Source organism: Pinus tabuliformis, chromosome 5_1 (assembly GCF_031772625.1).
Source record: "Pinus tabuliformis cultivar Carrire ecotype Pingquan chromosome 5_1, CPIR1, whole genome shotgun sequence".
Taxonomy (NCBI): domain Eukaryota; kingdom Viridiplantae; phylum Streptophyta; class Pinopsida; order Pinales; family Pinaceae; genus Pinus; species Pinus tabuliformis.
The window spans coordinates 339515867-339531971 of NC_142305.1; the positions used below are offsets into that span (position 1 = coordinate 339515867).

A 16105-nucleotide genomic window follows, 5' to 3' on the forward strand; every position below is an offset into this window, starting at 1 on the left:
AAATTTTTCCCTGTACTCAAATTTTGGAGCCTATTGTGCATCATGTGATCAATAATTCCTTAGTCACTTATTGGTAAGTTGATGACCTCAAGCTCCCCTTTTCAATCTTAAGAGTAATTCATGTATTTATCTTTCTACAGTATGTGTCATATTTGTGAGCTGGGGATTATTTCTTGTTATGTAAAAGGTAGTTTATTTTGCCTCAAGGGGAAATATTCCCAACCACCCTTAGAATTGAAAACTGCGCAGTGGTTTCCTCCCGTGTCCTTCCCTCTACCAGAATCCACTGTCTCTAGAAACTGCACAGTATTGTCCCTCAGCTGCCCAGTCTACCTTACATCCTGAAACTGCGCAAACGTGTCCTCCTACGACCTCATCCCACAGTAGTTCCTTTCATCCTAAAACTGTGCAATTTTTTCCCTCAACTACTCAGTCTGCTTTGCCTCCTGAAACTACGCAGAAGTGTCCTCTCAGGGCCTAACCCCTCAGTAGTGTCTTGCATCATAAAATTTCTCATTTTTTCCCTCTACTGCTCCATCTACCTTTCATCTTGAAACTCCGCAAATGTGTCCTCTGAGGGCCTCATCCTACAATAGTCACTGCGCACTGAAACTGTGCATATTTGTATCTCAATGAACCCAAGAAGGATGACATGCTAGAGGACTCTCAAGGAGTTGAGGAAGAAGATAAAAAGACTACGGAACCCAAGGTATGATAGAAGATCGGGACCGCATGAAAACTCCATCTGATGCACAACCCTTGGAGGGAAGATATAAAAAACAAGGTACATATTTTGAAATACACCTCTTAGTGTAGCTTGAACGATTGTTTATCATTTTCATATCATTATGCCTTCAATGACGTGCATAGTTTCATGCACTGAAAGTCATTCCATGTGTTTCCTCTACATGTCTTTCTCCCTTTCACTGCCTCAACCAACTATCATCTTTTGTCATGTTGATTTATTTGCATGCTTGTGATCTTTTTTATGTGATTTCGAAGGTTTGTCTTTATGTGTTTGGGTTGTCCTAGCTACATGAACATCCATCGTACTGACATGCAAAGCTGTAAGCATTTTCAAGCAAGTGTCGCCACGATCGTCCAAAGGTCTATCCCAAGTGTTGCACTTGTTACTTTAAGCTCTAAACAGTCCCAAAGAGGGTGATTCTTTGTTATTTTGTCCCAATGGTTAGTTTTTTATGTTGTCGAAGTACGCTAAGTGTGTGATCACAATGTCCGGTGATCACAAGCTCACTTGCCTCTCGACAAAACAACTTCACGTAACCGGACCCTGACTAAGCTACACTACGTAGTCTCAATCCTCAGTGGTACTGATCTTTTGTCTGGAACTACGTAATGCTTTAGGTTGTCCTCCAAGTCAGCTGCACTTCGTAATCCTAGAGGTGAGTACCCAGTGTTCCTTCCTAGAGCTACGCAGAAATTGCATCACTGCCGATCTCAACTGTGCACTTCGTAAGAAAAATCATCGAGTCTCCTTCATTCTTGTTGGAACCCCACATTACATAGATAGCTGAGTCTGCACTTCTCTAAGAAATTGTGTAGAGATGTCCTCCAAGTGACTTCCTTAAGCCAGGACTCGCTGCTCTCAAAAATGACGCAGAGTTTTCATCTGGTCCCCCTTTTGTCCTACCTTGTCTTCCCTTTGGAAACTACATAGAGGTGTTCATCAAGGTCCCACCTTGTAGCTACCACTAGTGTCCTTAACTACGCAATTTCGCCTCTTAGTGGACTCTACATAGTTTTCCCGGACAGTGAACACTGTAGCCCGGAATTCCTTATCCAAGCCTGAGTTGCGCCCTGCACAGTTTCAGTGATCATTCCTCCTTCCTATCACCTAGAACTACGTAGTGCACAGTTATTGAGCCCTGTCCAAGCCTATCATCTGTTCGAGGCCCGGAACATGAAAAATAATGCATCATGCTAGACTAGGAGGTTTCGGATTTGATATCATCCCATCATGATTGAATTGCAGGAACAGGTACACTGATAGATCATGGCAAGATGACAAATGGCATGAAGAAGGAGCACACATGCTAGAGTACTTACTTGCAGTTGGACAGACGAATGAACCACATCAAGTAGCAAGCTAAAGGAACACATGCGTGGAACCATTTTATAAGACCAATACCATTGAAGACTTGCCAACATCAAGCCATGCAAAGGATAAGAGAAGCACACCCGAGAGTACATCCATCACTTAACATCTCGACATGGACACCACAGTGAGCCAATACATGTCAGTAGTGTCGTGTCATGAGTTGTCAAGGCAAAATCACCTCTATGGGCTATATCTATTGTAACTAAATGTCATATAAAGTGAAATTCCAATGGATGCACACAAGAAGGTGAAGAGTCATGTTAGTTGAAAATTCATTGCAAGTTGAACGGTCATGAGGGTAGTCTAAGAGTCACAAGGTTCAAGCATCACCATTGGCTGTATATACCCGTCCCATTGTATGAGGAAGGACTTTTCACCTTGGCTCCTCCCACATAGTCTTGAGAGTAGACAGTTTGTTCTTTGAGGAGTGAGGAGTGGCTCCAATGTCCGACTACTGGAACTAGTGATGTATGATGTACATATGTGTCTTGGGAATTTTTCTTAATTCAGAAGCTTGTTAAGGCCAGGACGTTTTCATGCATGTTTGTATATGTTTGTAAGACTATTCTTAAGGAATTCTTAATGCATGTCTGTTTCACCTGTACTAAGATAGTTGAACTGCTTCAGTTGTTTTAGTACTTAAATTGTTGGGAATGTGCTATTTTGGTTATCACCATTGTCTCTTCCCCGTGGACTACTCCATGGGATACTATATAGACCACCTTTGTGTATTGGTTATCATTGTTGTCACATCCTTGTGGACTACATGGGATACTCGGTGAAACATTTTTTGTTTTTTGGTTTTAACGACCATCACATCTGTGTGGACTACTCCACTGGTTGGTGTATGTGTTGTCACCTTCTCTTCGGTTTTAACAACCATCACTTCTGTGTGGACTACTCCACTAGGTGGTGTACATGCTGTCACCTTCACTTCGGTTTCGATGACTGCCGCATCCGATGTGGACTATTCTGCTAGGTGTGGACACACAGGGGTTTCACTAGGGTAGCAATACCATATTACATGCATTCATTTTGGGGGATATATATATTGAGTAAAAAACGACATAATATATTGAGCATATAATAGGGGGTAAAGAGTTTTTATATTGGCGGGTATAAAGAATGGAGTTGAAAGTTAATGAAAAATATAAAGGGGAATAAAAAATATTAATGAAAAAATGGATACCTACAATATCTAGTGAAAGTAGGGGTTTTTTAAATTGGGAAGGTGTATTGGGTTTGTATTAGTAGGAGGTTAAATAATGTGATTTTTAAAGGTATTTTCCAATATTTAGTTAAATTAAGGGTATTGTTTAGTATGCCATGAACGCATGTGCTATGTCGGAGGTTCATTGAGTGAAGCCCCGTGGCTCGACAAACCTTTTTGGTTTGCGTGTGTCTCTTCATAGGTAGTACTATTATCTCTCACTTAGAGGCTCACATTATGCTTCCCCTTTGCAGTAGGAGAACCTAGAAATGAGTTACATTACGCTCTCACCAGGTAGACCTACCTTGCTATTTGAAGATACCTGCGTAATACTCTCATGTGCTGATATCCATAGCCAAGGTGGATCTCTAATTATATGGAAACCAAGCCTTTATACTGGATGGGACTCCTACACCAAACGGTGTGAGGTCTAGTTGGGAATTCATATCGGGGAGATCCCCTTGGTTGACGGATTTCCAGCACCGTCAACAGGGTTTTAGGGTTTAAGGGTGATCATTTAGGAGGATAAGGGGTTAGGGCTTATGGAATTCATGGATTCTAGGTTATAGGTTAGTGGTTCTAGGTTTACTGATTCAACGGGTTAATGGGTTATGATTTATGAGTGTAAGAGTTGAGGGATTATTGCTTGGGTGCTAACGGGATAGGGAATTTAGCGGTTATGGTTTAAGGGCTCATGGGTTGTTATAATGGGGCCCCTAATCCCCTTATCACCACTATTGGGGGTTCCCCAATCAATTTCTCTCACTACCTTCCCTTTAGGCGCCCTATCCCCTATGACATTAGCTCATAATACCTTTTCACATTCTCTAATGTTAGGATTCTAGATATTTCTAAGAAATTCTTATACCTCCCACTTCTACCCATCCATGTAACCCTTGTGTCCCAATGCCCCATTCAATACATCGTAGTATACCACTCCCACCTTTTTATTCATACCATTACACTTATCCTAACGTGATGAACCCCTAAATTCGATCCTAATTCACCTAAAACTACACCCTTGGTCCCCATTGGCTAAGGTATTAAATGCATTAGGGATTATGGTTTATGAAAAGGGAGCCTCTAATCCTCTTATCACAATTATTGGGGGTTCCCCTATCAACTGAAATCACGTGATACTTAAGAGAAATTGAGAGAATAGGACAAGGAACTTGGAAATTTGAAATAAATTGTTGAATAATTAATGGAAGGGAAATATACCATGGAGGTGGTGAAACAAATTGGTGCAGTTGATCCAAAACCATCGAACAATGTAAGGATTACATGTGTAGAATATTTAATCTTTTATTTATGTTTGAGCTATTCTTGATAATAAGGCTGATTTTAACCAATGCTTTCTCCTCTTAATGTATCTTCTAGCCCCACATATGTTGAGAGTATTAGTGTAATTTTGTTTAGAAATGATCCCTTCCTAAAGAACCCAACGATATTCTCACTAGATGAGAATGGGAGACTCAATTGTAATATGACCATGGTCAACTTTATATTGAATTCACAAAAATGGGATGAGCTTAGATATGGATAACTTGGAGATTGCACCATTCATGTAGTTAATGATTACTTGTGTTAGTTTTGAACAAACATGGAGTAAACTAAGGGAATTTGAATGTTGTTTTGAGAATTTTGTGGACATAAACTTTGAGAAATATTGTAGCATTATATGGGATTTCTAGTGCTACCCGTGCATTTTAAAAACAAGGTTCTAGTGTCAAAGGATGATGAAAATTTAAGGGACAATGTTATATCCTCTTTTTCCTTTCGAGTGGACATGAATTACGTTTGGGTTGTGCATGGATATGAACCTTGCTTCATTCCTATGAACCTAGATACATTTGTGGACATTAGAAGATTTTATTTCTATCCTTTGAAAACAAATATGTGGGGGATATTTGCAAGAAATGTGACTATCTAGAAAAATGTAGATTAGATTTGGGGAAGTGTGGCTCTTTTCCTTGGACCCTATTAGTGTTTGGAGGATGTATTTGAAGGGGTTGGTGGATGAAAACATAATTGAACAAATATGATTAATTTTGAATAGTTGTGGTTTAGGAGAAACACTTAGGGTTTCTAGCGGTTAAGGGGTTTAGGGTTTTAAGAGTGAAGGGTCAAGGATAAAGGGTAAATTGTTAGGGCTTAGGGGGTTGAAAGCCCAAGAGTTGAGGTCTAAGGGATGTATGGGTTAGTGGTTAAGGACTGTAACAATTAAGGGTTAACCACCAAGGGCTTATGGGTCATGGGGTTTAAGGGATTAAGTGCTATAGCGGGTTAAGGTGTTAGCGATTAAGGTGTTCAGGCGTAGAGGTTAATGTTTAAGTGTCATGGTTTAAGAAGGGATTAAGGCTTAGGGGGTTCATGGATTCTAGGTTCAAGGTTAGGGTTAAAGGGGTTAGTGTCTTAGGGTTAATTAAGGGATCAAGCAGTTAATGAGTTATGAGTGTAGGGTTTTAGGGATTATGACTTGGGGGTTAAGGGGATAGAAATTTTAATGGTTATGGGTTAAGGGCTTGTGGGTTGTGATAATGGTTCCCCTAATCCATTATCACAACTACTGGGGGTTCCCCTATAAATTACTCTCACTCCCTTTCCTCTAAGCCCCTACTCCTTATTCAATTAAGTCCTAATCCGCCTTATCATTCTCTAAGGCTATGATTAAAGATATCAATAAACCATGCTTGGAAATCCCATTTATACTCATGCATGATATGCTTATGTCCCCTTGCCCCGTCCAATACGACAAAAGATCCCACTCCCCCAAAATTCATGAGAACTAAACATTTATAGGTGACTAACTAACAACAACCTCTAAATGTTCAATTCTCATGACTTTTAGAGGAATTTGTCCAAAATTGCCTCCAAAAGTTACACTGGTGTGACTTTTAAGGGGAGTTGTTAAACAAGACCCCTTAAAATTCACAATAATTGAACTTTTGGAGGTGGTCTTGGACAATCCCCCACCCCCCTAAAAGTCATGAGAATTGAAATTTTAGACGTTGTTGTTAAATCACCTCCTCCAAATGCTCAATTCTCATGACCATTTTTTTTGCGGGGGAGGGGTGGGAGCGGGGGGGTTTCGAAAACCACCTCCAAAAGTTAAATTCACGTGACTTTTATGGGGAGTTTCGAAGAAAAAATGCCATAAAAATTATATTTAGGGGTAGTCATTTAAAAGCCCGAACCCCTAAAAAGCACGAGAAAAGGTTTTTAGAGGTAGTTGTTAGAAAAAAAATCATGACTTTAAACGGGGTGGTTTTAAAAAAACACCATGAAAATAATATTTAGGGATAGTCATTTAACCTCCTCACCCCCACCAAACAATAAAAACAAATTTTCATGAATTTGGGGTACGGGGTGAGGTTTCAAATATTGCCCCTATATCCCTATTGTTTTTAAAATAAGAAATGTAAAATCAACAATTAATCATTAAGCATTATTATAACCTAAATTGCAAATGGAAAGTAAAAAAATTACAATGATAACTTACTAAAAAACAGTATAAACTATATTAAATAGATTTTTTTAAGCTTTTATCGTTTAACTGTAAACTATATTAAACTGTAAAACTAAGTTAAATTGGAAATTATATAAATCTATATTAAATTATAAAAGCATTAACTTATATTAAATTACAACTATAAACAAGCACAGTAAAATATACCAAACAAAACTATATTATACATTAATGAATGAAGTATTTTATTATATTGTATTGAAGTATTTTATTGTATATCCTCTCAACTATAAGACTATATAAAACAATAAAAAAGAATTATAAACTATATTATTTTGTAAAACTCTAGGCTTATAAGATAATGAAAATTAAGTGAAAACATAAGGCCATAAGGCCATGAAACCTTAAATTTTACAAATTTATGGAAACATTAGAAATTTATGGTAACAATAAACAATGATATTAAATCTAAACCTTAGAAAGTTATTAAACTGATTTGTGAACTTACACAATCTTATTAAAAAATGAGTTCACACCTCTATCAACAATTGAATCCAAGAGCTCCACTATCCAACAACTCAACTAACTAGGGCAATCAACCAATGAATCCAAGAGCTCCACTATCCAACAATTTCACTAACTAGGTCAATTAACCAATCAAGTTGCTCCCTTGAAAATACACCAAGAAAATCAGTGGAATAAATTGAAGTGAATATGAAAGGAAGCAAAAAGCTTAAAATGGAGAGATGAGTGAGAGATGGTGAAGAAACATACGATTTTTTTAGGAAAAGAGAATATTTAATTTATGAAATTAAATAAAGAAAGAAACATACAATATTAGGGTTTGAGACAAATCTAAACCACTCACCTTTTAAAAAGATAAATGTTCAAAACAAAGTTAAAACTTTGAATATTTTTCAAAATAACGTTAAACCTTTAAAAGGCCAATTCCAATATAAAATGCATATTAGTGAATAAAGATGTAGAAAGCCTATATGTTTAATATCTATTATATCCTTATCCTATATAGTTATAGTTACAAGTAGTTAGTACTCATTTGTATTCCTTAAATGTTTTTCCAATACCTTATTGCACTGAATAATTTTAACAATTTCACAATTGCTTCAATTTAATGGCCTATATAAAGTGAGTACGCAGTTAATCCAGCATCATTATCAGCATAAGATATATCCATATCAGTAAACATTGTTTACCCTATTGTTACATGATAATTCAACCAGACATTTTCACCATCATATAGATCATATAGATACATACCCGTTTTAATATAACAAATTATTATAGAGCAAAATAGATATTAGCTGTCTTTACATTAATAACCATCACAGTGCATTTATATCGTATTGTTATATAACAAAATAGATTACATTGATACTCATCAGCGTGAATTTATATCGTCATATCCTGCTTTAAAAAATCCAAAACTTGCAAAAATTAAAATTCACTTATCATACACCTTTTCTGATTGCATTTAAATTCAAAATTCAATAAAATACCTAGAGATTATAGTTACAAGATAACCTTATGAACAATACAATGTAAATATTTTATGTGATGCAACTCGCTTACCTAGAGATTATTGTTACAAGATAACTTGTGGACAATACAACATAAATATTTTATGTGATGCAACTCGCTTATCGAACTGTAGATAACACATTTTAAAATTTCCAATTTTAATTTATTTTAAAATTCGGAACATAAAATTTTGAAATATTTTATTCATTCAAAAAAAATAGAGAAAAAAAATATTGAAAGTTAGAATTTTTTTTTTTTTTTAAGAATTCCATTCTATTCAAATTCCAGTACGTTGGAAAAACAAATCCCTCAGGACTTATTCTGTCTGCACCTACATGCTCATTGACCATTTACCTAATGTAAAATTAATTATTAAATTAACGAAAGGATGAGAAAAATCCGAGGGCCTTTCATCATTCATAAAGTGAGAGTATAGCTGGCAGCGATAGTCAAGGCTTAAATGTCTCCCGTCGCCAATCCTTTACTAATAGTTTAGGGAGTAAGAAGAAAGGAAGGTTGTCCACCTCCCCCTTTCTATATAATTTAGGCACTACTACTCGGGTGTTGCAACAATATCAACCGCTTTTAAATGATCCCCGGTGGTATTTTAAGCAGTACTCCTAGGGTTGGAGAGCTGGCCAGGCTGCTGGCTCATTTTCCAGAGTTTAATTAATGGTTACAAAGTGATCTGTGGAGTACGAGTATTTATGTTTAATTTTAAATAGATTTTTATTTTATAATCTATTTTACAAACAATAAATGTGGCCTTTTTTTCAAGTTATTCTTGACATATTAGATCATCTTCATAGTTGCACGGTATCGCTCTCACGTATTGGAGAGTACGTACCCCAGCTTCCGCATTCCTGAGAGCTTGGGAACTTGTAGAAAACGTTTCAAAATTATTGCGAGTGGGAGCTTTAGCGGAAGATTTTGACGTTTTCAAAACTTATTTTGAGTAGAATTTCACGTTTCGAGTACTTATTTTGAGCACAAAACATACCATTTGCTTATTTTCCAAGTAATATATGTGAGGTAGGGGGCTGGACTACTTGAGCTCTGTAAAATGATAAAGACTTGGATATGGAGCAAAGGCTTTAGAATTGCAAGTCATTCCAGGGCAAATTTTGTTGTAAATCTCGAAATTTAATAATTTCAAATGAAATAAGTCTACTATCTTGTAGCCTATCTTGAAGCTTTAATGATAAGATTCAATCAATTATAATGATAGTTAGAAAGAGAAAGAGTAGTATGCTAATTAGATTCATTTTATAAATTTCCAAACTTGAATTTTGAAGTTGAATATAATATAGTACCACTAATGGAGAGGCTCCTTATAGAGGGAGCACTGATCCAGGTCCCACCGTGTCGGCAATCAATCTTGTTTTGCAGAGCAACACTACTTGGAGGTTCCTTGGAGATAACTCTATGGAGCGGTTGTACAAACATAATGCATTGTATCTAGATTTTTTTATTTGGTGGCATCAATTGTGATTGGGAGAATCTCATCCAATTTGATTTGGACAACTCAATAGTGGGTTTCACTTCCAATTTGCTCCCATTACCTCAACAAACAAGTTGCACCAATTTTAATATGACTACTTCTCTGACATAAATCATTCGAGATGATAAGTAATTCGACACAACATATTACAATATTCTAGCTGAATATGAACACAACAAATAAGAAAGAAAAATATTCTTTTGTAATTCCAATTTAATGCAATAACATGCTTTTCTGTACTAACATTAAAGTTCCATATATCAGTTGGTGGAGTTTAATTTTCATGATGTCATCAATTTAAATGTTATAATAGAGAAATATGGATGATGAAGTAATTTGCAGAGTAAAATTGTTCTATTGATATCCAATTATATTTACCATTAGTGTCTCAATCTATTTAGCCTTTCACGATCTGATTAAAACATCTCGAGATGAAAATATGCCTACATATATATATAGTTCTCACTTCAATCAAGGTTTTCATCTCTTTGATTCTCTACGAATTCACACAATATTTGGTATCCATAAGAAAGACACAAAATATTTGGTATCCATGAGAAAAACTTAAATTGAATGGGCATAAAATCATAATCATCCAAAGATTCACATACACCAGTACCCTATCAATGCTCCGGACATTATGTTTGCAAATATGAATCACTGAGATATATATATAGGAGTGACTCATGGTATGGACTGATTAAGTATGTGGGTGGGGAAAATTGAAACGTAAGGGGAACTCATTAAAGCGATCTAAAGACTAAAAAAGTATTCGCAACATTTAATATGGAAGGATACTCAGGGATAATTAACTCAGACAAATGTTCGAAATGGAAGGAAACTGAGCGACAATTAACTCGGATTAGAGTGGGATCATGGAAGTTTCCAAAAGATACCAACTTTGTACAAAGTATGACCCATAATTTGATGTTTTACCCTCCATTCAATACCACCAAAATTGCACTTGATATCCAAAATGGGTCGCAATCATACGAAATGGTAATGTCAAACACTGTCATTCACTTCTGGAAAAACGCCACAATAGATTAGTACTTAGTACTCACGTCATTATTTTTCTTTACAGAACGTAAATACATGGGATTTTTGAGTAATGCCATATCAACTAAGTTTGCAGAGAATCGAATTCTAACTAACACAAGGTGGTAAAACTCGATTCACATCTGCCACTCTAAGTATGCAGCCCATACCAAACTATCTACCAATCACTTTCCTGTTAGTCACTTTAATCTAGTCACTTTAATCAAGGTATTTATGAAAATTTAAATTTCATTTTATTGAGGTAATATTAATAACAAGGAGCCACTACCGTGGCGGTAGTCCTTGCCGGGGTCTGCAGGGACAACACAAATGGATTGCTGTAATTGCACTCAATAGGAACTATATCGGTAGATGCTAACCCACCCCAAGCTTAGTAGGTTGACGAGCGCATGAGCAGGGCGAAGTAGGTTTTCAGCGGAATGGAATAACAAGACCAGATCTGGTTTCTTGCGGCAGTATTCGAAGTGAATGTGTTAAGATATGGGTATTCTAGTGTTACATTAAAAATGTAAAATTTTAAAGAAAATATATGCTCAAAAACAGTAAAACAGAAAATGTAGAAAGACATTATTATGGTTATCATTAATCAAATGTTTTTTTTATTCATTAAGTAAAATATCAAGATCACATATTCAAGCTATAGATAGAGTTGCTCCTGTTGTGCATCCCTTAAATAGCCCCAATAAATAGCCCAGCGCAGAAAGACCAAATCCACTTTGAGTATTGTCTCTCCACAAACATTTTATTTGTTTAAAAAATAAAACAATTAATATATGTAGAAATAAGTAATAATTGAAAAAAACTAAAACGGTAAATAAACATTTGAGGAGACACGTTGATCTTGGATGCAAGCCACGTGCCTCTCTTCACTCGAGCTCAAGTATCTCCGCCATCTGGACAACATGCTTTAACCATGGCTCAACCGGGGATCCATTGACAATCTTGAAAATTTTCATTAATGTTCTGTAATTTCTAGAATTTGAAACAAAAATGAGAAATTTTTTATTATCTTGAAAACAATTATAAGAAATCTTTATTAATGTTTTGTAATTTCTGGAATTTGTTATTTGAAACAAAAATAAAAACTTTTTATTATCTGAAAACAATTATAAAAAATCTTTATTAATGTTTTGTAATTTCTAGAATTTGAAACAAAAATAAAAAACTTTATCATCCTAAAAACAATTATAAATTAAAAAATAGAAAGCTTTTTATTGTCCTGAAAACAATTATAAATTAAAAAATGGGAAGCTTTTTATTGTCCAGAAAACAATTAAAAATTAAAAAAGGGAAAGCTTTTTATTGTCCTGAAAACAATTATAGATTTACACACTTTTGATTATGGAATTAATTTTCATTTTGAAGTGATTGCCCATTCTGAAAATCTTGACTTATGTTTTATAATATATAGAATATTTGAAAATTTGAATTATGGAATTGGAATTGTCATTAATTAAGGAATTATCATTTTAAAGTGATTACACATTTTGAAATATTTTGAAAATGACTTATGTCCTCTAGATTTCTGGAATTGGAATTGTCATTTTAATGTAATTACACATTTTGAAATATTTTGAAAATGACTTATGTCTTATAAATTTATGGAATTATCATTTTAAAGTGATTAGACATTTTGAAATATTTTGAAAATGACTTATGTTCTATAGATTTCTAGAATACTCTAGACTTTGCAGATTCTAAAATATTCTGGAAATCTTCATTAATATTTTATAATTTCTAGAACTTTTAAAAATGAAAAAAAAAAATTCTGAAAACAATTGTAAATTCAAGAATAGAAATATTTTTATTGTCTTTTATAAATTAAAGAAAAGAGGTTTGATTTAAAAAAAAAAAAACAAAAAACTCATTTTCATCATTAGTCTAAATAAATTTATAAATTGTATTTTTAAAACCATCACAATTAATCTAAATAAATTTATAAATTTATTCAATCAAAATAAATTTATAAATTGTATTTTCAAAATAAAATGAAATTACAAAAAACAATTTTAAAGCTTATCAATATTCTCCAAATTGCAATTATATTCCTCACATCAGATACACTACACTCTATCATATCATGATAGATATACCCTTTCTACTCTTTCTATATATATATATATATATATATATATATATTCACCTTTACACCTTATTATATGATCATTTTAACAAAAAGAATACTGATATAAAAACAAATATTTACTTAAGCATGATTATATAACTACACATCTACTCTATAAGATTAAATTAAATAACATTACACCTTATTATATTATCATTTTAACAAAAAGAATACTAATATAAAAACAAATATTTACTTTTAGATCCAGCCACAGAGCTATCAGTTCCAGTTCCAGTTCCAGGTGTTCTAGTAGTTGATCCGGTCGACACAACTTGATTTTGATCCTGATCTTGATTGAGCTCTTCTCTATTAGCACTTCGGTAAATAATCCGGTAATGGATGAAAAAGTTTGACACGTGTTTCTTACCACAGACACGTTATCAACTGCATGAACCAAATTGGTCAAATGGGGCCCGTTCATCTGACTACGTGTGAACGCCCGATTTTCATCTCCCTGCTCATCAATAAACTCTGTTAATGTTCGTTGAATGTTGAATTGTCCCGAATCTTAATTACATTCTTCCTAGAACAGAAGCCGCTGCTGTCCGTCCGTTAAAGAGAAGACCGAGAAGCGTCTGAGAGTGCGACCGTTATATTGACGGAAATACTGGCAACAAAGGCGAGTCCGTTGGCTGATTAGGTAGGTAAAAAACAAAACAAAACAAAACGTTTGATATGAAGAGAGAAAATATTTCCAGACTTTGAAGGGCTCCAACACATATAAGGGAGTCAAAATAAAACCACTGAATTTTTCGAAAGAATATTATCCAGAGTTGGAGGGCTCCCTCAAAAAGGTTCTGCATGCAATAAACAAGGCAACCTGGAACTTTCTTGTTGATTATAATAGGAAAACATCAAAAATTGCCCCGAAAAATCTCTTGTACACTTCTTTAAATCCTACAAAATTTCTCAAGTGTCGCACTATTAAAACGAATTAAGAACAGAAGTTGGCGTAGAGCGACTTGATGATACCATAAAAATGACATGGAAAACTCAACAGTATTGATGACAAACGAGCATTGGAAATCCAGTTTTCTCAATATCTATGAATAGCATCACGATTCTACTGCCCAAGTTATAATTAGAATCTTCTTGAAGATTAGTTTGAAAAATAAAGAGACTAGAGCCGCGTCCAGAGGGAGTAAGACTGGTGCAAGCGAGGGTCGTATCCGGGTGGTTAGTTCAAACAGGGGAAACCAAGGTTTGAGAACGCAGATTACTCGCATTGGCGGACAGAGGAACACGAATATTTTTATGTGTAAGTTTGTACTTTTGCTTTCATGTTTACAGATATTTTTGGATATTTCCATTAAATATTAAATAAAAAAGAAAGGAATGTCTTTAATAATTCAAGTCAAATGATTAATTGGGTATTTTTATGTTTAAAATTTTGGAAATTATTTTGAACTTTTACCTTTATTTTCAAGGTTCCAGATCACTTTTGATGGACTCCGCCTGTCACAATTAAAGTCAAATTGTTAATTTAGTAGACCTGACAGATTGCGAAGAGAATGCTAACTTCTGCATAATCCGAATATGTTAAAATATATTATTTTAAAAACAAAACTATTGCATGGTACAACTATCCTAGAGGGTACGGCCACCATTCCCTACGAAATGAAAGGTTCCTAAACAATCCTTCACTGAATATAAAACCCTACACAGATCTGGAAAGATTAGCTAACAACTGGCCCAAAAAAGGAGATTTCATTCTTACCACTAATTCGACCAAAACGATGATATTTTGTGACAGAGGAGCTAGATGCCAAGATGCAGAAGCCCCTTTACCAACGGTTCAACAATTACCATTAACAACGAACCCCCACAACAATCACCCAAAACACTAGCCATAATACAAGCTGTAAAACAACAAAAGATTAAAGGGGGCCACAAAAATAGGCATTTTTTTTCTGAAATACAGTTAAGCCACGGACACATCCTTACCATCAGATAGTTCCCATCGTCGTGTTCCGGCGGCCCTAAACCCTAAAGGAACCACTGCAGCCATTTTAATAAACAAAGAAAGAAACCACGTGACTAAGACCAAGCCATCAGAAATTCAAGAAAAGGTTTTCAGCTTTGGCTAATGCCTCTGAAGACCTAATGCCTCCTGCAGCAAAATGAAAAAGGGGAAGGGAAAGACAGGTATGCCGACTGCCATATAGTATTTGAGAAGTATTTGAGAAATCTGCAAAAGGGCGAGCACGCTGCCATATAGCATTTAGAATTGAAGAACAACGGAAGACAAGTGGCCAACTGAAGACAAGTGGCTACTGCCATGCAAAATTCGTGTTTATGCAAAGTTCGAATTTGAAGGTCTTATTGCGAGGTTGCATAACTTACTGCATCGAAAAAATCCTGTATCCAAAGTTTGAAAACCCTCATGCGCATTTATTGAATGGTTGCAAACATTCTGGATTGGAAAAAAAACTTTTAACCAAAGTTTGAACAAAGCTCATGCTCGGAAACTTTGGATAAATCTATTACACCAGATAATTCATTGTGGATAATTTTTCAAATGAAAAGTTTGGGTAAAAAGATTACAACGGAATTTCATTTTAACATTGGGGCACGTGAAGCGTGCAATAAGACCTCCAATTCTCAACTTTGGTTATAAATTTCTTACACCGATATTTGGAGAGATAAACTTTGGTTAAACTGTGATAGTGCACAAATTTTTTTGGTCAAAGGACCAGTTAATGTATGGTCAACGATGGATCGACCGCTATTAGTCCTAGGCAGGGACTAATAATTGCTTTTTCAAATCAATTTTGCATTGTTTTATGTCTTTAGCATTTTACATCAAAATCTTGGGATACAATTATATTTTTCATTTAAATTAGAATAATTTTCAAAAACCTTTGCTACTTCAAACTTACGTAGCTTCCTCGTCGTAACATTCTTTGAAGCTTTTGTCAATTCATTGGAAATTTATTAATGGCATTATATGTGATCCAATTGATTTGTGGGATTGATAATCATTGTGCTTCTCTCGAAATGGTTATAATTAATTAATAATATTATTCTCATCAAAGTTCTTTCATGTACTAATTCTTCCTATAGATTAAATCTTTAAATCTCTG

At 34.8% G+C, this 16105-nt stretch overlaps 1 long non-coding RNA gene across 1 annotated transcript; it reads right to left on the reverse strand.

Annotated features, from left to right (window-relative positions):
• Positions 1 to 13193: 13193 nt before the first annotated feature.
• Positions 13194 to 14478, reverse strand: LOC149164820 (uncharacterized). The gene is made up of 2 exons (XR_016260281.1): positions 14437 to 14478; positions 13194 to 13629 (listed from the first exon to the last, which is right to left on the reverse strand). It is a non-coding gene; the product is annotated as an uncharacterized LOC149164820 (long non-coding RNA).
• Positions 14479 to 16105: the final 1627 nt, after the last annotated feature.